Source organism: Cetorhinus maximus, chromosome 21 (assembly GCF_964194155.1).
Source record: "Cetorhinus maximus chromosome 21, sCetMax3.hap1.1, whole genome shotgun sequence".
Taxonomy (NCBI): Eukaryota; Metazoa; Chordata; class Chondrichthyes; order Lamniformes; family Cetorhinidae; genus Cetorhinus; species Cetorhinus maximus.
The window spans coordinates 50,800,884-50,825,221 of record NC_135899.1 but is presented as its reverse complement, the minus strand read 5'-3'; positions in this window follow the sequence as shown (position 1 = coordinate 50,825,221).

Sequence of the window (24,338 nt, the reverse complement as noted above, 5' to 3'; positions counted from 1 at the left end):
CCTAGGATCATCGCTGGCTCCCAAGCCAGAGGTGCGTGGTGGCAGGAGGGATGGCAGTTGCAGGCTGTGGTTGTGGGAACACAGGGTGTCAAAAGCCAGCAGCAAGGGCAGTGGGGTGGCCCCCTCTATGGTGGATCCCTCAATGAGGTGCTAAGTGCCTGGAAGCCCAAAAGCAATTCCACACAGGTTTGCTTGTTGTGCTCACTGTATGCTGAGTTCCCCATCTGCTGCTGGCCGAATAACAGCGGCGGTGGGATGAGGTCCTTAAGTGGGCCTTAATTGCCTTCTTGCCATGGAGCTAATCAAGGTGGAGGCAGGAAGGTGGCAGGGCATCACCCCCTGCCAGCCTCCTGCCCAATTAAATGTCCCCATTGCCACCAAACTCACCGTGGGGGTGGGCATTAAATTCCACCCAATAGGTCTAACTTGAAGCTGATAATTCCCTGTAAATTGAAGCCCATCTGTTGCTTCATAGCCTGAACCACTAACCATGTACATCCTTGCAAGCACTTTTGTGCAGAAAGTACAATATGGACAAAAATTGCTGATGTGAACCAAATCTCTTCACTGCCATAATACACTGGGCAGTGGAAGATGGGCAATAATGGGAAGGTCACTTTTTCATCAAGGTTGATGAAAGGGTGGGAAGGAAGTGGGGTGCATTCCTTGGGGGTGTGCCCTACGCACATCGGATGATGTAGCTCATCTTTGTGCCACCCCGCCTTGCCTCTTAAAGCCATCCACCCCCTCGCTCAGGTGCCCAATCCCTGCCCACCCAAAAAGCCCACATCTTACCTGGTCCAGTCACCATCAATCTTCTTGGTGGGTCTGCTTGTAGTCCCAGCAGTGCTCACTACTGACTTCTAGTGCTGCTGGGACTGCAAAAGTTGCCAGCCAATCAGATTTTCTGGCAGCTCCCAACGGCGGGACTTCCTTCTACTGTGGGGCAGAAGTCCCACTCTCTGCTTGTTAAGTAATATTGCTGTGGGGCAGCCTTTTCAAATGTTGATCGGTTTGTGACTAACTTAACAGATGGGGTGAGCAATACATGCACCCCACCCCCACCCCCCACAATAAAATTCACCCCGAGGTGTTAGTTAAAAAAAGCAGCTGGGTGGCAAGAACTTGTCAATTAGTTCACCATTAATTGAGTAAGGCTGCACTTCATATCCAGCTTTTAAGAAAATGAAATACGGAGTATTGCCTGGGCTAGATTCAAAGCTCCATTCTCTCAGCACTCACACTGTGGAATCACCTGCAATTGCTTATGTTGCCAAATTGTAGGGAACAACCCAGGAACCAATGGCTCCATCTGGAAACTTGCAGCTATAGCATTTAATTCCATGTGTTAAATTCTGTGTCATGTTTTCAAAGATTTAATTTTAGTGGTGAGTTTAGCCCGTACAAATTCCCTGTGTTGCTTATATCGAGAGAACTGAGTGATTGAGTGGATTGGAGTGTTAGTCACTGTTTCACCTCTGGGATGAGGGTTTGAATGCAGATAAGACTAACAGTGTATAAATTACATTGCCACACTGATATGTTGGTGGGTGCTCTGAGGGTGAGGTTTAGGCTTTATTTTTTCATCTAGCCTGTCCTATGGCTGCCACCTGACACAAGTGAAGAAGCATCCCATTCCCTACTATTGACACCTCTGATTTTGACAAGCCCAAAAACAACACCAAACTAACTTGGAATAGTGTATACTGTTCAGAGCATCCATCCTCCAGCTAACCTTCATTCATATATTAATAGATGCACTCACATCCTTTTTAAAATTTGTTCTTTGATGGCTTGTGGGCATCACTGACAAGGCCAGCATTTCTTGCCAATCTCTAATTGTCCTTGAACTAAGTGACTTACTATGCCATTTCAGAGAGCAGTTAAGAATCAACCACATTGCTGTGGATCTAGCCTCCTGTGTAGGCCAGGCCAAGTAAGGATGGCAGATTTCCTTCCCTAAAGGACATTAGTGAACAAGTGAACACCAAAAAAAAATCAATGATAGTTTCATGGTCACCATTACTGAGACTAGCTTTCAACTCGATTTCTTTTCATTAATTGAATTTAAATACCACCAACTATCATGGTGGGATTGGAACCCATGTCCTCAGAGAATTAGCCTGGACCTCTGGATTACTAGTCCAGTGATATTATCATTATGCCACCATCTCTTGCCGTCTAATACTGAGGATGGGCAACCATCATTCTCGTATCCACGAATCACCGGCAGATTTTGGTTCCTGCAGTTGATTATAAGCCTTTCCATTTAAAGGTTTTCCAACACCCTAAAAGAGTACAAAAACATGAAACAGCCAATATCACCATCAGATTACCTTATCATTTATCTCATGGCTTCTTGTGGGAACTTCTGTGCACAAGTTGGCAACTGAGTTTCCCTAAAATACAGCAGGGACGACACTTGTAAACTAGGGAAACTAAGGTCATATTCTCTGGAATTTAGAAGTTTAATGCGTGATTTGATAGAAATATTCAAGATATGAAGGGGAACAGGTAATTTCTTCCAATCTTCCCTATTGCCATTGGTTGGAGAGTCTAGGATTAGGGACCATAGCCAAAAATTAGAAGCAGATGTTTCAAGAGTGAAAGTAGGAAACACTTCTTCATGCAAAAGGTGGTAGAAGTTCAGAACTCTCTTCCTCAATTGACAATTGATGCTAGATCAATTGTTAATTTTAAAACTGAGTTTGATAGATTTATGTTAGCCAAAGACACCAAAGCAATGGGGTAAAGGCAAGAGACAACTGAGCACAGATTTGGGAGAGTTTAATGTATTCCAGGAGAAGAAAAGATTAGATATGGGATTTCAGTGGAAAAAGATCATTTCAGAAGGGTGCGATGATAATGGTTTTGAAGGCTGAAGGAAGAATTTTTACTGGACAAGTAAACCATTTTTGGCAAAAGCAAACATTTTAGAAATGATCCTTCCTGTATCAACAAACATCCTTTACTCAATGGTTCAGTAAGTCCATTATGAATATGGAACTGGGACACATATATCAACAAAAACACTACACTAAGTTTTTGTTATGTTAACTGCCTTGTTCTTGGTTAACAAAGTATCGGATATACAACTGCACCCCATGCATGTGCAATAGATGTGCATATGTGTGTTATTTACAATATGCTGTATGGACATTTTGTACCACTAGCACATCTCAGGCAGTTTCTATGTGTTCCAGCTGTATGTGCAAGGCCTTGCCAATGATGCTTGGTTTAGCCACATGCATCCAAATGTGCGTATTATGTGCTGTGGGCATCACCAAACATCAAAGAACCCCCAACTGTATTTTAAGATTATCCCTTCAACCTAATTTCAATTGTTTCAATGAGGTGTAGTAAATGAGTATTGCTGAAAAAAGACATTTTGTCAAAGCTTTTCATCATGCACTCATCAGGACAATTGCAAGAATACCAATGTCAGGAGAAGAACTTTATATTGTACAAGAGGAGGGTGCTGATTGGTTGGAAAGTGGAATCTGTTTGGTAGAGGCATTGCCATGGAGAATGCACCAGGTAATGGAGACTGACAGTTAACAGTGCATTCCTCATGGCAACATGTTTACCAATCACAGTCCACTTGCCAACCAATCAACACTGTCTTCTCATACAGTATAAAGCTGTTGCTTCCTCTGACATTGGTATTTGTGCAATGTCCTGATGAGTGCAAGATGAAAAACTTCAACAAAATGTCTTCTTTTCAGCAATACTCAAGTTCTGTACCACCATTGGTAGTAAATGAATTAAAATAAAACATACTTTAGTTAGATTTTGGAACATAGCCTCTCAAAAAATTGAGTTGGAAAAACTGCACTTGATGGCTCTAACAACTAGCCTAGGGGCAGACATTTTGTGCAAATATAGCCTTAATGTAACAATTTCTCCTCCAATGGTATTATGAATGGAAATTAACGAGTCCATATGAGGCTCGCCATACCAAGTATCACTGGAAAAAAACCTCATGCCCCCACCACTACCACTACCACCTCCTCCCCCCGCCACCCCCATCTCACCACGCACAAACACAATGTTGCATTTAATTAGCTGCTGTAAAATACAAAGCAGGATCTCAATGACAGATAGTGCCAAATGAATTGATATCTCCTTTTATCGCATTTAGAGATTATTAAACAATTCAGAAGAATACACTGTTCCTTTAAGATGCCACCTCAGTTTATACATCCTTGTTCCAGTTCCATATTCATAATAGGCTTATTAAACTGTAGCAGTGACACTATGCCTAGTCTGAAGTCAGATGAGGTAGCAAACCATCCACTTTTATTAAGGTCCCAAAAAGGGCATCACATCTTGCAAAACAAGTCAGACCCCATGTGGAGAGCATATGTGATCTTCCGCTGTTAATGATTCTCATAAACTATGGTACGAGGTTCTTTAGATATGAATGTCAGCTTGATGTCGTGTTATAAGGAATATATGTATTCCTTAAGATATTATACTCTGTGCCCTCTACTAATAAGCAATAAACAGGGAAAAAAAACAATCTTCCCTTCACTGCCCCAATATAGCCTAAGCCCAAAAATAAATGCAGTTTCCCAAGGTCCACTGGACAGCACACATATATTGCAACATCAAGGTCTGCATGGAAGTTAGCTGTGAATGGACCTCTATACTTCAGCTAAAACTGTTAAAAATCTAAGCATTTATGAAGGGAGACCATTTAGCTCATTTGATTCATCCCTCCCCATCAGGGACAGGGAAGAAGTTGATAGTTTCCAATAACTCGAAGAATTAAGATCTACAGAATATACATTTCACTGTAGCTGACAAATTAAAGACAAACAAGCAGGTTTCTGGAAAATAGGAAAGCTTGAAGCCTGACCAAAAAGGCTCCTCTATCACAGCATCCAACCAGCCCTTGAATGAATCCAAGACTGCTCGCGGTATTTATCATTCTGTAGAAAGAAAAAGAAAAAAGATAGAAAGAATGGAATGGAAGAGACAGAGAAAGAAAGAGAGAGACAACGAAAGGAAAAAAAGAGACAATGAACAAAAGAGACAGACAGAGAGAGAGAAGAAGAGAAAGAGTGAAGTAGAGAGAGAGAAAAAAGAAAGATAGAAAGAAATAAAGTGTCAAGGCTGCAGCATATGGGAGCTCCTGGATAACATTGTGACCCAGGGCAACACGTCTGCAGTAAGTTTTTGCTCCTCGAGGAGTTTCAGCTCAGAGTCATTGAACTGGAGGCTGAACTGCAGACTCGGTGACACATTAGGGAGGGGGAAAGTTACCTGGATGCTTTATACCAGGAGGCAGTCATACTACTTAGGATAGGGTCTTCTGATTTGGTCACTGGCCTGGAACAGGACGGTGTGACTGTGAGTGAGGCAGGTAAGGGTACCCAGAGGGCAGGAATGTGAGCTTCTGCAATTGTCCAACAGGTTTGAGGTTCTCTCAGCTTGTTTGGATGAGTGCAGGGGCTGGAGTGTGGATGAGCAAACTGACCAAGGCACCGTGGTACAGGAAGCCATCCAAGTAGGGGAGCAAAAAGAAATGTAGTGGTAGTAGGGAACAGTATAGTGAGGGGATTGATACTGTTCTCTGTAGCAAAGAGCGAAAGTCCAGATGGCTTTGTTGCCTGCCCGGTGCAAGGTTTCGGGACATCTGCTCAGGGCTGGAAAGGAACTTGCAGTGGGAAGGGGAGGAACCAGTGGTCATAGTCCATGTAGATACAATGACATAGGCAGGATGAGGAAGGAGGCTCTGCATAGTCAGTATGACGGGCTAGGCACCAAATTAAGAAGCAGAATCTCAAAGGTAATAAGGTAATTTCTGGATTATTACCTGAGCTAAGTGCAAATTGACATAGGACAAATAAGATTAAAGAAATGAATGCGTAGCTCAAAGAATGGTGTGGGAGAAGTAGGTTCTAGTTTGTGGGGCCCTGACACCAGTATTGGGGAAATTGGGATCTGTACCATTGGGGTGGTCTACACTTGAACAGTGCTATGGCTGGTGTCCTCGCTAGCTACCTAACTAGGGAAGTAGGGAGGGTTTAAAACTGAATAGTGGGGGCAAGAGATCAAATTTGAGAAGATGTGGTAAACCAAAGAGTAGAGACAAGGCAAGAGAGACAGATATTAATGTGGGAAATGATAAACAGATAGTAACAGGAAAGGACAGAGAGTACAAATCTCAGAGTATATCAGCAGATAAGGCTAGACGCTACAAAAATAATAAAAGGACAAAATTAAAGGTTCTGTATCTAAATGCGTGTAGCATTTGAAACAAAACAGATGAACTGATAGTGCAAATAGAAATAAATAAGGACGATCTGATAGCCATTACAGATACATGGTTTCTGGATGACATAGATTGGGACCTGAATATTGAAGGGTATGTGATAGTTAGGAAGGACAGGAAGTTAGGAAAAGGTTGAGGGGTGGCTCTGTTAATTAATGATGGTATTAGCACGTTAGAGAGGGATGACCTAAGTTCAGGAAATCAGGATGTGAAAGCGGTTTGGGTTGAGATGAGGGATGTTAAAAGGCAGGAAGTCACTTGTGGAAGTGGTGTGCAGGTCCCCTAATTGTAATTACACAGTAGGACAGTGTATAAAGGAAGAGATAATGGGAGCTTGCCAGAAAGGATCAGCAATAATCTTGGGGGATTTAAATCTACACCTTGACTGGAAAAATCAGATGGGAAAAGATAGCGTAGATGAAGCGTTCTGAGGATGTTTCCGGGATAGTTTCTTAGAACAGAACTTTCTGGAACCAACCAGAGAGCAGGCTATACTAGACTTGGTTTTGAGCAACGAGATAGGATTAATTGATAACCTCCGAGTGAAGGCAAACGTTGGTAGCAGCAATCATAATATGATTGAATTTTACATTCATTTTGAGGGAGAAACGAATGCATCCAAGACTAGTATTTTAAACTTAAAGAAGGGCAATTATGAGGGCATGAAAGCAGAGTGAGCTAAAGTGAACTGGAAAAGGGATATGTCAATAGAAGTTCAGTGGCAGTCATTTAAAAGGATGTTTCAGAACACACAGAATAGATACATTCCAATGAGAAAGGAAACTTTTAAGGGGAGGGCCCACCATCCGTGGTTAACTAAAAAAGTTAAAGACAGTATCAAAGAAAAATCATATAATTACGCAAAGACTGGTGGCAGGTCAGAAGATTGGAAAGAACATAAGGAACAGCAAAGAATGACAAAAAGATTAATAAGGAAGCAAAAATGAGAGTATGAGAGAAAGCTAGCTAGTAATATGAAGATGGATAGTAAGAGTTTCTATAGATATTTAAATAAGAAAAGAGTTAACAAATTGACAGAGTGCTATGTCCTATATAGAGCGCGTCTGGGGATTTGATAATGGAAAGTAGGGAGATGGCGGATGAATTAAACAAGTATTTTCTTCGATCTTCAATACAAAGGACACAAGTAATATCCCAGAAATAGTTATAAATCAGGAAATGGAAGGGAGGGAGGAACTCAGGAAAATTACAATCACCAGGAAGTGTTTGGGCTGAGGGCTGACAAATCCCCAGGTCCAGATGGACTTCACCCTAAGGTCTTGAAAGAAGTGGTTAGTGAGGTAGCTGATGCACTGGTTTTAATTTTCCAAAATTCCCTAGATTTGGGGAAGGTTCCATTAGTTTGGAAAATACCAATATAACTCCTTTATTCAAAAAGGGAGGGAGACAGAAAGCAGTTAGCCTAACACCTATCATAGGGAAAATGTTAGAGACTATTATTAAAGATGTTATAGCAGGGCACTTAGAAAAATTCAAGGCAATCAGGCAGAGTCAATATGGTTTGGAAAAGGGAAATCATGTTTAATCAATTTATTGGAGTTCTTTGAAAGAGTCACATGCACTGTGGATAAAAGGGAACCAGTGGATGTACTGTATTTAGATTTCCAGAAGGCATTTGATAAAGTGCCACATCAAAGGTTATTGCAGAAAACAAAAGCTCATGGTGTCGGAGGTAACATATTGACATAGATAGAAGATTGGTTAGCTAACAGGAATCAGAGATTTGGCATAAATAGTTATTTTTCTGGTTGTCAGGATGTGATGAGTAGTGTGCCACAGGGATCAGTGCTGGAGCCTCAACTTTTTACATTTTATATAAATGACTTGGATGAGGGGACCAAAGGAATGGTTGCTAAATTTGCTGATGACACAAAGATAGGTAGGAAAGTAAATTCTGAAGAGGAGGTAAAGAGACTACAAAGTGACACAAGTAGGTTAAGTGAGTGGGCAAAGATCTGGCAAATCGAGTATAACATGGGCAAATGTGAAAGCAGGAGGAGTGAAAAAGAAGATTGTAGAGCTCCGAGATTCAGAGGGATCTGAGTGTCCTAGTGCATGAATCACAAAAAGTTAGTATGCAGGTACAGCAAGTAATTAGGAACGTTAATAAAAAGTTATCATTTATTGTGAGGTGAATTATTGACAAAAGCAGGGAGGTTATACTTCAGTTGTACAGGGCATTGGTGAAAGCACATCTGGAGTATTGTGTACAGTACTGCTCTCCTTATTTAAAGAAAGATGTAAATACGTTAGGAGCAGTTCAGGGAAGGTTTACTAGACTAATTGCAAAGAGAGAAAGAAAAAGAGAGAAAGAGATAAAAAGAGAGAGAACAAGAGAAAGAGAAAGAAAGAGAGACAGAGAGAAAGAGAGAGAAAGAAAGAGTGAGGGACAGAAAGAAAAGGAGAAAGAGAAGACAAAGAAAGAAAGTATTGCTGAGAAAAGGCATTTTGTTGAAGCTTTTCATCTTGCACTCATCAGGACAATCACAAGATTACCAATGTCAGGGAAGCAACAACTTTAAACTGTATGAGAAGAGAGTGCTAATTGGTTGGCAAGTGGACTCTGATTGGTAGAGTTGTTGTCATGGAGAATGCCCCAGTTTATGGTGACTGACAGTTAACTGCCAAGCATTGTTTGACATTTAAACCAAGTAACTTGATTCTGATTGGCCTGAGAAATTAAGCAGAAAATGGACATCACTTATTTTGTTTAGCTGAAACAGACACAATGTGTCTACATGTTCCTACTGTTTGCAAAGAACAGGGCCCTGTGTGCTAATGTCTGTGGCTTCCAGTATTTGCAAAAGTGCCACACTGCGAGCCCAACTGACAATGTTAAATTGGTTGTCAGCGTCATTCTTAGCACAATGGGGATTATTTAGCAAATGTTGTCCAATCACAGGATCACATCTGATGTTGGACACTGTGTTTTGAGTTTTGCAAGCACAGGCTGGTTGGGTATGAACAGTGGCTGGAAAATGCTATTTGATATGGTCCGCCAGTCTTGGAACGTACGGCCTACATACCTAGCACACACTGGCACTGAAATTCATATACTAAGTTACTCATTTGTGTGATAAACAGAACATCTTTTTGGCTTGATGGCAGCATCCTGCTAGTGGCGAGTACCTCTTGTGTTGCTACTGCATAGTAGCGATGTGAAACAGCTAGCTTCAAAATGCTGTATTGCAAGGAAAGAAAGAAAGACTTGCATTTATATGGCATCTTTCACAACCTCAGGATGTTCCAAAGCACTTTGTCGTTCATGAAGTATTTTTGAAGTGTACAGTAGTTGCTATCATATGTTGCATGAACAATGCTATCAGGATATGTGTGACATGATTTACGCAAGGTGGGGAATGCTCGGGGGAAGCTGTAGTAGAATGATTTCCAGGTGTAGGACTCATTTGACAGTGTGCAAATTTCTTAGTCAACTGAAGATCTCCTTCATTGTCTGGCAGGTGACCTAACTCAGTTATTGATGCATGAAGGAGTGCAGCCATCTGAAGCAATATCACAGGCTCCCTAAGTATCTCTAAGTAGAGCTGAGACGGGGAGACCTGAATACTTGTTGGTAGGAACAGAGCAGTGCATGTTCAGCCTAGAATGGTCATTATGGTCCTTCTCTTCTTTCTTCTCCTAACAGTAAAGGAGGCAAAGGCCTGAGAGAGAGACCCCATTGCTTTCCAAGGCTTGGTGTACAACAACAATTTCTACTGGTATAGCACTATTAACATAATAAAATGTCCGCGACTCTTCACAGAAGTTTTGTGACCAAAGCCTGATAGCAAACCACATAAAGCAATAGAAGGACAAATGGCCAAAGCTTGGTCAAAGGTGTAAGTTTTAAGGTGTGTCTTAAAGGAGGAAAGAGAGGTGGAGAGTTGGAGAGATTTAGGGAGGAGATTCTAGAGCTTGGGGCCTAGGCAGCTGATGACAGGGCCACCAAAGGCGGAGCGATTAAAATGGAGGTAGCTCTAGAGGTCTGACTTAGATGAGCACAGATACTTCAGAGGATTGTGGGATTGGAGGAAATTACAGAGATAGGGAAGCAATAGGCCATGGAGGGATTTGAAAACAAGGAGGGTTTTAAAATCAAGGTATTGCTTGGCAGGGAGCCACTATACGCCGTGAGCACAGGTGAAAGGGACTTGATGTGAGTCAGGGCACGGGAAGAAGAGTTTTGTATAACCTCAAGTTGAGCATGTGGCAGACCAACCAGGGGTTCATTGGAATAGTCAGGTCTAGAGGTAGCAGAGGCATGAATGAGGGTTTCAGCTGTGGGTGAGCTGAGGCAGGACAGAATCAGGCAATGTTACAGTGGTGGAAATAGGTAGTGTTAAGTGATGAGGTGGCTATCTGGAAGTAAACTCATCTCAGGGTCAAATTTGACACTGAGATTGCAAACAGTCTGGTTTGGCCTCAGACCGTTGTCAGTGTTAATTATCTATTAAATGTATTTAATTGTATGCAGGTGGTGGGCATGAACTGGGAATTCACTCAATGCAGTCAATCAATACCCTGCACTTTTGGGAATCCTGGGATCAGGGTGAATCCAATGGCCCTTGCATCCTGGCTGTCCCAGTCCTGGGCGAAACGCACAAAGTTGTGTGCCATGGAGAAGATGACATCCAGGACTTCATGGGTGTATTTGTGGGTGGCGGATTGTGAAACCCCACAGAGGTCACCTGTGGAGCCCTGAAAGGAGCCAGTGTAGTAGAAATTTACTTTGTGCAGGATGCCCTCCATGTCCTCTTGGAGCCAAGCCTTGCAGTAAGTGGCAGATGTGAGCCACCAGGTCACTAGACATGTGCAGTTGTCAGCAACACTTGTTCTCAGTCATTTGCAGGAATGGCAGGTGGCATCTATAGATCCTGGGTGTTGCTAGGTGCTGACCAGCCATGGCTCACCGTTGCCCCTGGGCAGCGTGTGCAGGAGCCCCTGCTGCCCCTTCTTCATGAGGTTGCTGCTCCTGCCTTTGCGCAACCAGGAGCCTCAGTCACTCTCACCTCAGTCTTCTTCACTCTCTGTAGGCCATCAGGCATACGCTAGGTCACCAAGATCCATGATCCTGACATGGCCCTCCTGCAGCATGAAAGAGAGAGAGAGACGTGGTTATCATGGCTGTACTTAGCACCTTTCCTGGCCCTGTGTGACCACCCCTTAATGCTTCCCGGAGAGTGCTGGTCACCCCTCGGATGGCCAGAGATGAGTGCGCTGCATGGCTGCCCTGTCAACCTGCGACATGGGTGACACTGGTCCAAACCAGGATGCTGAGATTGCAAGGGGCTGTGAGCACCTCCAGCAGTGACTGCTACATGGCCAGCGTTGGCGAGGAGACAGTACAACGTGTGCAGTCCAACTGCTCCGCGGTCCAATAAAGTGGTGGTGAACGCAAAGTCTGTGCCGGAGGTGTGGGGGTGTGAGTGGGCGGTGTGGGGGGTAAGGTATGGAGTGCTTGGTCGCCCTTTGGTGCCTCCGCATTACTTGCATGGGTGGGCAGGTTAGGAGCCCGACCCCAATCATAACACTGTGGCTGTGCCTGAACTGTCTCAGTTGCAGAGGCATGGTCAGTTTATACAGGTGTCCCTAATGCGTGGCCACTTCCCTCGCTTAGCCTGACCCCCCACCTCGATTGCCTGTGCGCGGGATGCAGCTCCGGGGCTGCACCCCTGCAGCCCCCCCCCCCCCCCCCCCCCCCAACCCCCCCAATGACAACGGTGGCCTCTGAGGCTGGCCAGCACTTGCCCGTGGACACCACCCCCCCACCCACCCCCCACCCCCCCCCGGGTCAGGCATCGGTTGCCCCCCCCCCCCGAGGCCTATAAACACCAGGTGAGCTGTGGAGAACGCTGCTGCTCATTCACCTCTGATCCCGCAAAGTGAAGGCGGCCAAGTGCACGTTGCCTGCGTGCTGTTGTGAAACACGTCAGCGTGCTTCCCTGCCAATGTGGACGGACGATACAGAGGGTTCCAAGAGCCTGGTGGGATGTCCTTTTAATTATATGCTGATGTATTACAATTAGCTCCCTGCCTACAGATGGCAGGAAACGCGGCCCGCTGTTGGTGGGCTGAGTGGATGATCGCGACCTGCCTTCACGCCGTCGTGGAGCAGGTCGCGCCATATTTTCCGCACACGCCGTCTATCACACCCGCCGCCAGCGGGCTGGGAAAATTCCACCCTGTGTTTTCGAATGATGCTGCCGGGGGATAGCATGTAGATTAACAGAATTAAACTTTAAGAAGTTGCATGGTGAACAAATAGCTTGGGCCCTATTTAGGAGGTTGCTGATAAGGCCAACCTTAGCATGTGGAACAGTAAGAATCCCAACGCATGCATTGACCAGTGAAGATAGACTTGCGGTAGACTATGGTAAGGAACCCCCTGGAAGATTTCCCAACTAGTACGTCAAGGAAAAGGAGTTAATTTGACTGCTCCATTTCAATGGTTAACTTGAGTGTAGGGTGGAGCCCATTATAACATGCATGGAAATGATTACATGCTGCTGCAGATTTCAATATAACAAACGTATCATCCGCTTATCAGAAATATGCAAGTGGTCGGAGGTGAGGTGTCATTCCGTTGAAGACACGTTTCTCATGGAACCCAACAAAGATGTTTCCAAGAGCTGGACCTAGAGGGGATCCCACGGCAACACCATATATTTGGGCATACATGGTGTCGTTAAAACTGAACTCAACTACGCGAGTGGTTGGTAATAAATGATAGTCATTCGCTGGTTCATTCCTCAGGGCAATGCCTTGACCAATCAAGTCAAGCTGCCAGGTTTAAATTTCAAACAGTTCTTGGCATTTAACTGTCAGTCACTATAAACTGGTGCATTCTCAATTCAACGCCTCTACCAATCAGAGTCCACTTGCCAACCAATCAGCACTCTCTTGTTATACAGTATAAGGTTGTTGCTTCCCCTGACATTGGTATTCTTGCGTTTGTCCTGATGAGTGCAAGACTAAAAGCTTCGACAAAATGTCTTTTTTCAGCAATAGTCAATTTATTTATCTAGCAATTCCTATGTTTCTATGTTAAAATTTGAAAACTGGAATTAGACAGCAAGATGATCGAGCCCGGAGAAAGTACAGCACATGTCTTTCAAATAGTTTGTTCACGATAAGCTTCAATCAGTTTGGTTATGATAAGCTTCAATCAGTTTAATTAAGGATAAGCACATAAAGATCATTAAATAGAATAAACTAATTGGCATTTTGTAGTATTATATCATGGCTCAGATTTTGCGATTGTAATGATGGCAAATCTATCAGCATTTGCTGTCGTTACAGCCCTGTAACTGACAGCAGCTTCTGGCACCTACACAGCACCACTTAACCATGGAAATCAGAAATTACTGTCAATGATTCATGCTTCTCCAGTGGATGTGATGTTGAAGACTCTGCAGATTGTAATTAATTAGAAATCACTGAACTGATGAAAACGTCCCCGCTTGCGTTGTAATATCACTACTAAAACACCGCCCATGAATGTTCTGCCTTGTTAATGAGGATTAACTTAGTTTTCAATGATGTACTAAGTCATAACTATTGCTAAAGAACCTCTCTGGCCCTGGAAAAGTAACATTATATTTGTGCATTTGTGCCGTGTCAATTTTTTCCATTGTGATAACAATTCCTTTTAATTAAATAATAATTTTTTTAAGTCTATGATATATCAGCTTCTAATGTGTAAATCTCAAGGGTTATGTTGCTGTCTATAAAATTAATAAAAATTGAAGGATAATCAGTGTACTTTATTTCCTGATTTGCTGTCTATAAGAATTCTTCAGTGTAATTGGTTGCTTACCCTGCTTGATAATATCACTGTTCCTTACACCTGGAGATCCCCTTTGACTTGATGCCAGATTCAAACTGAAGTTGAGAAAGGTGAAATTCATGCCATAGAGATCACTAGATCTTTGAGCATAGCTTTTGTCGAGGTCAGTGGGCAGCATTGTCACTTCGCATTTCCAGTGAGATCTGGGCCAATATCGAAAGTTTAAAATATACTCACGACACAAAGCAGATCCACTCAGGCTTTTTAGCACAGCAGGATGTGAAAGAAAAGATGTATTTCCTTCACAGTGAAGATTGGAAGGGGTAAGACAGCAAGAGCTGAAGTTTCATAACTGTTTATAGAAAACACACGGAGAGGTACTGATGACATAATGATACAGACAACAGAGAGGTCAGTGTGGGAGTGGGTAAGAGAATTATAAGATAGGTGACCGGAAGATCAGGGCCACACTTAGGAAGATGTGTTTTTTTTATTCATTTAAGGGATGTGGGCATCACTGGCTAGACCAGTATTTATTGCCCATCTCTAATTGCCCTTGAGACGGTGGTGGTGAGCTGCCTTCTTGAACTGCTGCAGTCCATGTAGTGTAGGTACACACACAGTGCTGGTAGCAAGGGAATCCCAAGATTTTCACCCAGCGACAGTGAAGGAACAGCGATATACATCCAAATCAGGATGGTGAGTGGCTTGGAGGGGGACTTGCAGGTGGTGGCGTTCCCATGTGGTTTGCTGCCTTTGTCCTTCTAGATGGTAGTGGTCATGGGTTTGGAAGGTGCTGTCGAAGGATTTAATAAAGGTGTCCAAAATAAAAGAATTTTAGTAAAAAGATTTAATAGAAGCATTCAAAATCATTCAGAGTCTTGATAGAATAGAATGTTTCCACTGGGACAACAGTAGGTAGCCAGAGGACACAGCTTTAAGTAATTGCAAAACATCCTGAGAAATAAGGAGACTTTTTTTTACACAGCAAATTGTTGTAATCTGTAATCTGGAATATGCTACCTGAAAACGGACATTGTAATGGACAGTTAAAAACTGCACAATGTATAAATGACACCTCGTTGCCAATAAGCACATCCATTCTCAATGATGATCTGTGTTGATTCGAGAGTGGAATGGCATTCATTGAGAGGAACATGTCTCCTGGCTGAAGATGGAACCACTGGCCTTGTGGAAAATCCAGAAAATTAATTAATTTTATTAAAGGTGAATTCATAATTGGCAACATTGCATTATTGGTTTCTTAGACCCGGATGATTGGAAAAGCCCACAAGGCCATGCATTAAAGATCTCATATCCAATTTAGATCATAAGGGGATCCTATTGTTACACTGCTGAGTTACATTATTAAATAATTAGATATCAGGCAGTATGGACAAACTCATAGGCGTAAAATGTTCTGACCACTTAATAAAGTGACCAATACCTCTGTACATGAGAGAATATCTGAGGCAAAATTGAAACTTGCAATGGCAATTTATTGCCTTTGTAAGCTGTATAGCTATGTATCATAGAGCGGCAAAGACCATGTAGAAAGTCACATTCTCTGTAATTTCCAAATAGGCATCAGATGTCAACATTGGCTCAGTGGTAGCATTCTTAAGCCTGAGTTGGAATGTTATGGGTTGAAGTTCCCTTTGTAAAACTTGTGCTCATAATCTCAGCTGACACTTCAGTGCAGTTACTGAAGGAGTGCTGTCCTTGTGGATGAGTCATTAAACCCCTTGGTAAACCTTTGCTAGCTGCCCTTACAAGCAGGCGTAAAAGATCCCATGACACAATTGGAAGAAAAGTAGAGAACTTCTCCTAGTGACCTGGCCAACATTTATCCAGCAACCAACATAACTAAAACAGCTTGTCTAGTCCCTATCACGTTGCAGCTTGTGGGATCTTGCTATGCACAAAGTGACTGTAGCATCTCCTGCATTACTACGGTGACTATATTTCAAAACTACTCCATTAGTTGTAAAACACTTTGGAACATCTTGAGGTTATGAAAGGTCTAGAAATGCAAGTTTTTGTTGCAAAGTTGCTGCTACCCAAATAAGGTGCCAATTTAGGATTTACCCATTGATAAGATAACAGCACTAGGAATAGCCCTTTCCAAATTTCTGGGCCCACAAAACTCAAACAGGACAGGCCTGAACAGACAGAACAGGAGCACCAATAGGAAGCACTGCTTGAGCAGGCTGGATGATTTCCCTTCCGTATTTGATTAAAGTGCTAGTGTCACCAAGTTACATTGACGCTCACCTCTGTGGTCAACATCAGTGCTTCAGAGCAGGAAGGCTGACCTACGCTGGTGAGCACCGTGACCTGGTCTTTGAAGCTCAGGCAACACATTCCTATTGCTACTCCTGTTCTGTATCTTTAGGTCTGTCCTGAAAGAAGATTTGGGGTTAAAAGTTAGGCAAGTGAAATGAAATTCAAAGCAGAGCCACAAACACATTTCAGTCACACTCCTCTGAGGGACTTGGCAAAGTGAGGAGGAATATGACTTCAGGGAGTTTAAATAAAAAGCAGATACAAAACCTGTTCAGGAAGGGGGAAACAAAATACAGCCAGAGTTCTGCAGCTAGAATTGCTCTGTTTAATTTCAGGCTGCGTTGTACATCAGGAAGTAGAAATTCAGCACTGTACTTCTACATTCGTAACACAGTTCAACAGGTAGATAATCAGCCCAGGAACCCTTCCATCACCTCCCCAATAATCACAAAAAGGGGGAAAAGTGTGTGAAGATATGCTTAAAAAAAACTACAGCAGCTTCATGTCTAGGACCTGAACCGCATGAGGACCAACAATGCCCATCGGTCTTTGGAATTAATAGTATCAAACTCATGGGAGGTTCAAATCAAAAGTTTAACTAGGACAAGGGGAGTGGGCTGAGTTTATTCAAATGGGCTCTCAACCCTCTGCATAAAGTCCCAGCAGAAACAAATGGGCTGAATGGCCTCCTTCTTTGCTGTATAAATCTATGCTCTTTGTTCTGCATTAAGTATAAACAAATCTGGTGGTCATGCTATTAGCACAATCTCTATCTGGCAAAACTCTTAATCAATGTGAATTGGACCAGAATGCTGGAGCTAGTCCATGACTTATTCCGAAGTCTGGGCTCATTAGGGGTAGAATTTCCATGAGAATCCCACAAGCTTCACCGAGGCAGATGGCGTAAACAATAATTTATGTCACTTCTCCAAGGTTGCTGTCAATCTTCCGTGAAAAATTAAATTGGACGATCAAGAAAACCCCATCTACCCACAGAATGTACACGTGATTGTGTTATTAATAAAGCTGGCCATGAGAGTACAATGTACAAAAGTCATTAAAAACAAAGAAAAACACCAGAACCAACAAAATTACTGTTTTTGATAGTTTGCAGCCCAACCTACCCACTTTTACTTCATATCTTGCAACATTTGCCCACACTAGGAACAGGTCAAGCAGCCTCTGATAACTGTTTAAATTGTCTCCTTCCCTGTAATTTATTCAACTACTCTTATACCCTCAGTATGTTACATAATTGTTCTTCCTATCTTACTCCCAACTATTGTGCTCTGGTAATTTACTCCACTACTCGATCACCCTTCCTATGTTACAGAAATATTCCTCCTGACTTCCTGTCTTAATCCTAACCTTTGGGCTTTGGTGATTAGAATCCTTTGCCATGTCAAACAATTTGCTTGAATCAGCTCTGAAATTAGCTGGCCTCAAAGTGTCCTCTGTTCCAAAGAGAATGGCTGCATGCTGAGAAACATCAATTCCCTGTCATACTTTAGGCAAACAATTTTAATGTCCAACAATTGTCAGACTGTTCTGGAACATTTGCAAGAATTGAATTCCATGGCAGCACAAGGGTTTGTGTGAACATAAATCATTTGGGCTGTTGATCTGGTTAAGTTTCAGCCTGTATCTATGCTGTTTATTGGAGTGTGTCTAAACCAACAAGCAACCTCCCTGAAATGATAACTTCAACTTGATCCTAATTAATGTTGTCAAAACTCTTGTGTGATTATGTTGTACTGTGTGCTTCATTAAATCTAAATGTGATTATGCTAATGATTGGATTCTATCAAAGTTATTTTAATATAGTTGATTAAAATTCTGCAAGGAGTTTAGAAAGGTAATCATTAACTCTTCGAAAGGTAGCATACTGTTAAAAATCAAATATATTTCAGTGCCCGCTATAACCAGCATCTGCAGAAACAATAGGTTAAGTCTCCCACATTTTAATCTGTTAAACTGTTTCATTATGGTGGCTCAATTCATAGCACCTTTGCCTTCTGGGTTAGAAAGCTGTGGGTTCTAATCTCCCTCCAGGACTTGAGCGCAAAAGTTAAAGTTGACACGACAGTACAGTACTGACGGAGTGCTGCATTGTCTGTGACACTGCCTTTCAGGTGAAATGTTAACCTGAATCTCTGTCAGGTGCATATAAATGATCTCACTCCACTATCTTGAAGAAGAGCAAAGGAGAAGCTGTACTGGCCATTGCATATCTCTCAATCATTATCATAAAAATGGGTGCTGTTTGTGGGAGCTCTGCTGTGCGCACACATTCCTTATATTACAGCAGTGACTACACTTGAAAAATAGCTCATTAACTGTAAAACAGTTTGGGACGTTTTATGGTCCTGAAAAATGCAAAATTTTCTTTCCTTTCTTTCCTTTCAGGCCGTGTGAAGCCTCCTCATTTTAATTCAGTGTTAAATGTCCACATTCCTGTCTTAGTGTTAAAGCTCCTCATATCAAGCTCAGAGTCAAGACTTCTCATAGCATTGCTCTAATAGACTGCAGCTGGCTAATGTATTCTCAACAAGCTCAAATCAAGAAGTAAAAAACAAAAAACTGCGGATGCTGGAAATCCAAAACAAAAACAGAAACAGAAATACCTGGAAAAACTCAGCAGGTCTGGCAGCATCGGCGGAGAAGAGCACAGTTGACGTTTTGAGTCCTCATGACCCTTTAGCAGAACTAAGTAAAAATAGGAAAGGGGTGAAATATAAGCTGGTTTGGGGGGGGGTGGGGGGGGTGGCGGGGGTGGTTTTGTTGGGATAAGCAGCCAGTGATAAAAACCAACTTATATTTCAACCAGCTTATATTTCACCCCTTTCCTATTTTTACTTAGTTCTGTTGAGGACTCAAAATGTCAACTGTGCTCTTCTCCACCGATGCTGCCAGACCTGCTGAGTTTTTCCAGGTATTTCTGTTTCTGTTTTTGTTTCAAATCAAGAAGTATTCACTGCAGCCTGTGAATTCACAGACAGTTTTTCTATTTTTCTCTTTTTCCTATCATGTCCCTAGTTTGCTGCCCTGGTTGAATATAATAACTCAAACTGAGGTTCCACAAATGCAAAGGAATAAACAAGCTGCAAAAAGAAAGAAGACGTGCATTTGTTTAACACCTTTCACAACCCCAAGATGCCCCCAAAGCAGTTTACAATCAATCAAGCATGTTTTATGAAGTGTAGTTACTGTTATAATATAGAAAACTCACTAAAGAATCCACTGAACTGCCCAAAATAGTTGGTGTGCTCAACAGTGCCTTTGTTATTGACTCTTATGTAAGGGCAAATGATTAGCGTCATTACCAGAATATAGGTGACTCCCTGTGATAAAGCCAGACAATAAAAATGGCCGAGATTGCATCTACATGTAAAGCCTAAAAGGACTTTATAAATATCTAAGGATACGGATGACTGAATGATTTGTGGATTGTGTTGGATCTTATGCTCCTAGGAACATAGAATGGTCATGCTAAGGAAGGCAGCAAGTCCATGCCACAAATTGCTATATATTAAAAAAATAAATTGCATTTATAAAGCGCCTTTCATAACCTCAAGATGTCCCGAAATACTTCAGGGCCAATCAAGTACTTTATCAAAGCGTGGCCTTATTTGTAATGTAGAAAATGCAGCATTCAATTTGTACACAGCAAGGTCTCAATACCAGCAATGAGATAAATAACCAGATAACCAATTTTAGATTTTGGGTGTGGGATAACTATTGGCCAGCACTGCGAGAAAACTCCCCTGCTCTTCTTCTAACTTAGTAATGGGATCTTTCACATCACCTGAGAGAGCAGAGTAGGTCTTGCTTTAACGTCTCATCTCAAAGACGTCAAGCACATCAGTCCCCTCAATACTGTGCAAATATAGTGCTGTAGGATTTTACAATGTCTCATGTAACGCTGATCATTGAAAAAATATAGGATGAAGGGAACTAATGATGCATCAATTTATCATGAATGAAACACTTGAGTACATTGCATAGGGTAAATGCTTCCACTTCTGGAGAAGTTCAAAACTTGAGGTCCTAAATATAAGATAGTCAGTAGTGAAGCCAATAGGGAATTCAGAAGGAACTCCTTCACTCAGAGAATGATGAGAATGTGGAACTCGCTGCTACAAGGAGTAGTTGAGGTGAAGAGCATAGGTGCATTTAAGGGGAGGATAGATACATACATGAAGGAGAAAGTAATCGAAAGTTATGCTGATAGGATTAGATGAAGAGGAACGGAAGGAGGCTGGTGTGGAGCATAAACACCGACACAGACCGGTTGTGTTGTACGACCTGTTTCTATGCTGTATATCCTATGTAATCCTAAGAAATTTAACTGGAGATTATCAAAACTCACACAAACTTTATTGAAGCCATAGACAAAAGTCAGCAACAGACACCTATAAATGTCCCAAAATTCTGCAAAGTAGCAAATAAATTAGTAGATGAGGAATAGCCAGTAGGAATATTGGATTTTCAGAAACATTTGATATGGTTTGCACCTGTGGCTTATAAAGAAAGTGCAAGAATAAATGACAAAAGAGCAAGGTGCAGTGAAAATTGGTTCGACTAAAGTAATCAGTAGGTGATAAATGGAAAATGTTTTCCTGAGGAGCAGAGATTACTGGATAGCCATTGGAATTAGTTTGCCTGGTCTTCAGCTATTTACAATATTCCCAGACAGTGGAGAGGAGAGAACTCCTGTTATAACAATATTATAAAATTCACATACTATATCAGGCTCTGAGCCAGGTGACTAGCATAGAGAAACCTGGAAATGAAACCCCAGCAGTTTAATGACAGCTATGCACAGGTATCCCAATATTTCTAAGCAATATATTAAATACAAATTATAAGCAAAGGGGCGTTTTCATTCAAAACCATCCAGAGTCTCTTCAGGGAGAAGTAGAATATACAATGCCCATTGTACCAAGAGAAATGGGGGATCAATCTAATTTAAAAATACAAGTCAACATTTTTAGTCAACAGATTAAATTTGAATCAACAGACTTTGCATCAGATATGCTAATACAATCACCGGGAGTGCAATTTAGCAGAAAAATAGGAAACAAGGGACAAAAACCAGCTAAAGTGTGCATTCCAACAGCAACAAACTATCATCCCTGCCAATTTCCAGAGAAAATACTGGGGTTGGGGGAGAGATGGTGAGATTAATGAGTCAGCTGTTGAGAAACCTTTCAGTAATTACCAGTAGCAGTCCTACAACATGGATCATTTCATCCACAGCTTACTATATAATCAACCAACTGAGGCAAGCATTTGAATTTAAAATGGTCTCTTGTGCTTGGAACTATCTCTTAAGTCTTAGATGGCAGGAACAAACGGCAGCACCTCTCTCATGTTAATTAGCTTCCTTTCCATTAAAGTCTATTTTTCTCCATCTTGCTCCTTTGAACCCATTGGTCAGGACAGGGCCGAGCTACAGTTGAATGGGATTGAAGTTGATCCATGGGCTGGTGAGTACTATACACAGGTCAGCAAAGGAAAGAAGAATGATAATTTTTGTCTTTTCTCTGCCATTTGTGTCCCAAGTTCATTCTAGATGGTAGCACTAAACAGGCAGCATCACATCACCCTGATATTTGGTTCTATTGAAGTCAACAAACTGAATATTAAGTAAGCAGTAAAACAGCCGGCAGATTCAATACTGTTTGGTCTGTGCTTTAACTAAGACAGATTTCTACCCTGATGTGATACTCCCACCTGAGGCAATCACATCAATATGCAAGCATTCAAACTCATAGACTTTGATGTTTGCCCTACTTGGACACTCTAAATCCTGTTGATTACAGTGGAAGAGTATTACCCAGATGTTATTGAATCTGAAATGATTAATGTTTTCACTGCTTTACTCAATTTAGTTAACAAAGTGCCTTTGCAAAGTAGAAGCAGTGCTCCAAAACTGCCTGGAAGTGGACTTCCTCTGTGTACTAGACATAGCAACATCTTAAATCTAATTCTGAATATTGGGTTTACAGGCAGCATTCAAAAATCACTCTGCCTTATTCAATTCAAAACTGTCACCCTTTTCACAATTACACTACAGATCACTTGTGTGATCCAAAGTTACAGATTCCTCACATTGGTTGAGGTCTGAGTTATAATTAAGCACATTTCCCTGAAAGTAGGTGGATCAAACTAATCAGTTTTGTGGAAGGAGTCCTGCCTTCTAAATAACCGAACAATTGCTGCCTATGGATTTTTTTGAAAGTTAGAAGGTTTATAAAGCATTCAACACATTCACTTCCTGCTTCTTTTCTTTCTGTTTACTAAGGGTAGTGGCACTGAAGCAGAATGGACAACTGGGGCAAGAAAATTCAGTTTAAGCTGGATAGGGAAGTCGTTTTCAGATGTTGTAAGCTAAAGCAGCATGTACACAGTGCACATACACAATTGGCAGCCCATCCAATGTGTAAGTGGCCATGACTCATACACCTATATTATGTTGCAATCATGTGATGCATCATGATCTTTGAAAATATGAGTGTGCCAGGGCTTTCAATTGTATATTGCAGCTAGAAGCTGTGCCCCATTAAAACCATATAAGAGCTATAAGGTTGAGGGAGATCTTGTATTGATAAGTGTTCAGTGTGTGAAACAGGTTGACAGGCAATATTTTATGATATGCACACATAGATATTTGCCTGGTAAATGGGACTGTTGGGTAGTTTATGCTTGGCTTACGTTGGCCATCTTCTACTCAATCTGTCCTCAAGTTGTTGTGAATAATGTGTACAGCCTTGAGGCTGCCTGGTGTTGACTGCCAGTTATGCTCCTGTGGTATGATGCCCTGATGTGCCAAACAGGGCAAACCTGGCACCCACATCATGCATCCTCACTTTATCACCCATCATACAAGGGTTGCAGAACTCCATCATTTGCCAAAAGTTCTGTTTCCAGCTGCCACATTTATTTTGACCTACTGTGGATTTTACAAGCCATTTCTTCCTTCAGCCCAAGTAACCTTCAGAACAGATAAATAATGAACATATTTGGAAAGGCATAATAATTATCCCCCCTCTGTTACTTGCCTTTAATTCGACACACCTTTCTGAATCTTAGTAGTAAAGGTCGCTGTCTCATGCCATTTTTCACCCAATCCTTTTTGGCAAGGTCCCAGCAAAAGACCCAACAAACACTATAATGCATAGCTAATTAGGGCCTCCCTACAGAAACCCCATAATATTATCTGGCAGGATGACGGCAAGTTTGCTCCACCTCAGCCCCACCACCTTTACTAAGAAAAATAAAATTAATAACCATGAGGCTTCCAAAAATATTAAGGAGTATAGCCATTGCATTAGGGAGCTTTCTAGTTATCCCGTTTCTTATACTCCACCCAAAATGTGCTGTGTTAACTGGTGGAGCAAGTTTGCATCATACTACAGGCAACGTCTGCTGCAGTGTAACTTTGCAATGCTTAAGGGGCCAGCTAAGGTCCAGTGATAGGGCAGAGCTGAAGGAGCATTACTTTCATTCTACAACTGACCTGGGAGTAACTGATGGGGCAATGCACTTCTATTCCATGTCAAACTGGTGCTATATCATATCTGAAGGAACTTGACACTAACTTTAGCAAAGTCAATTCCCTGGCACAGGCATCCTTCACCTCAATTCACACAAAGGTCACACATAATGAAAAATAATAGAATGGTACAGCACAGAAGGAGGCCATTCATCCCATTTGTGTGCTAACTCTCTGAACGAGCTAGCAAAACTAATCCCACTCCCTTGCTCCTTCCCTATTGTAGTAATCTGAGGTGCAATACACCTTTAAGAGAATGTGAGCAGATTGACCACGTGATTACTTAACTGCTGCGTAGCGTGGGCTACAATGTTAATCAGTAGTTTAGAATAGGGTCTGGTTTGAGAAGCATAGGTGTTAGTGCTCTGTTACTTGTATTACTAAACAGCATGTGCTTCATCTTACAT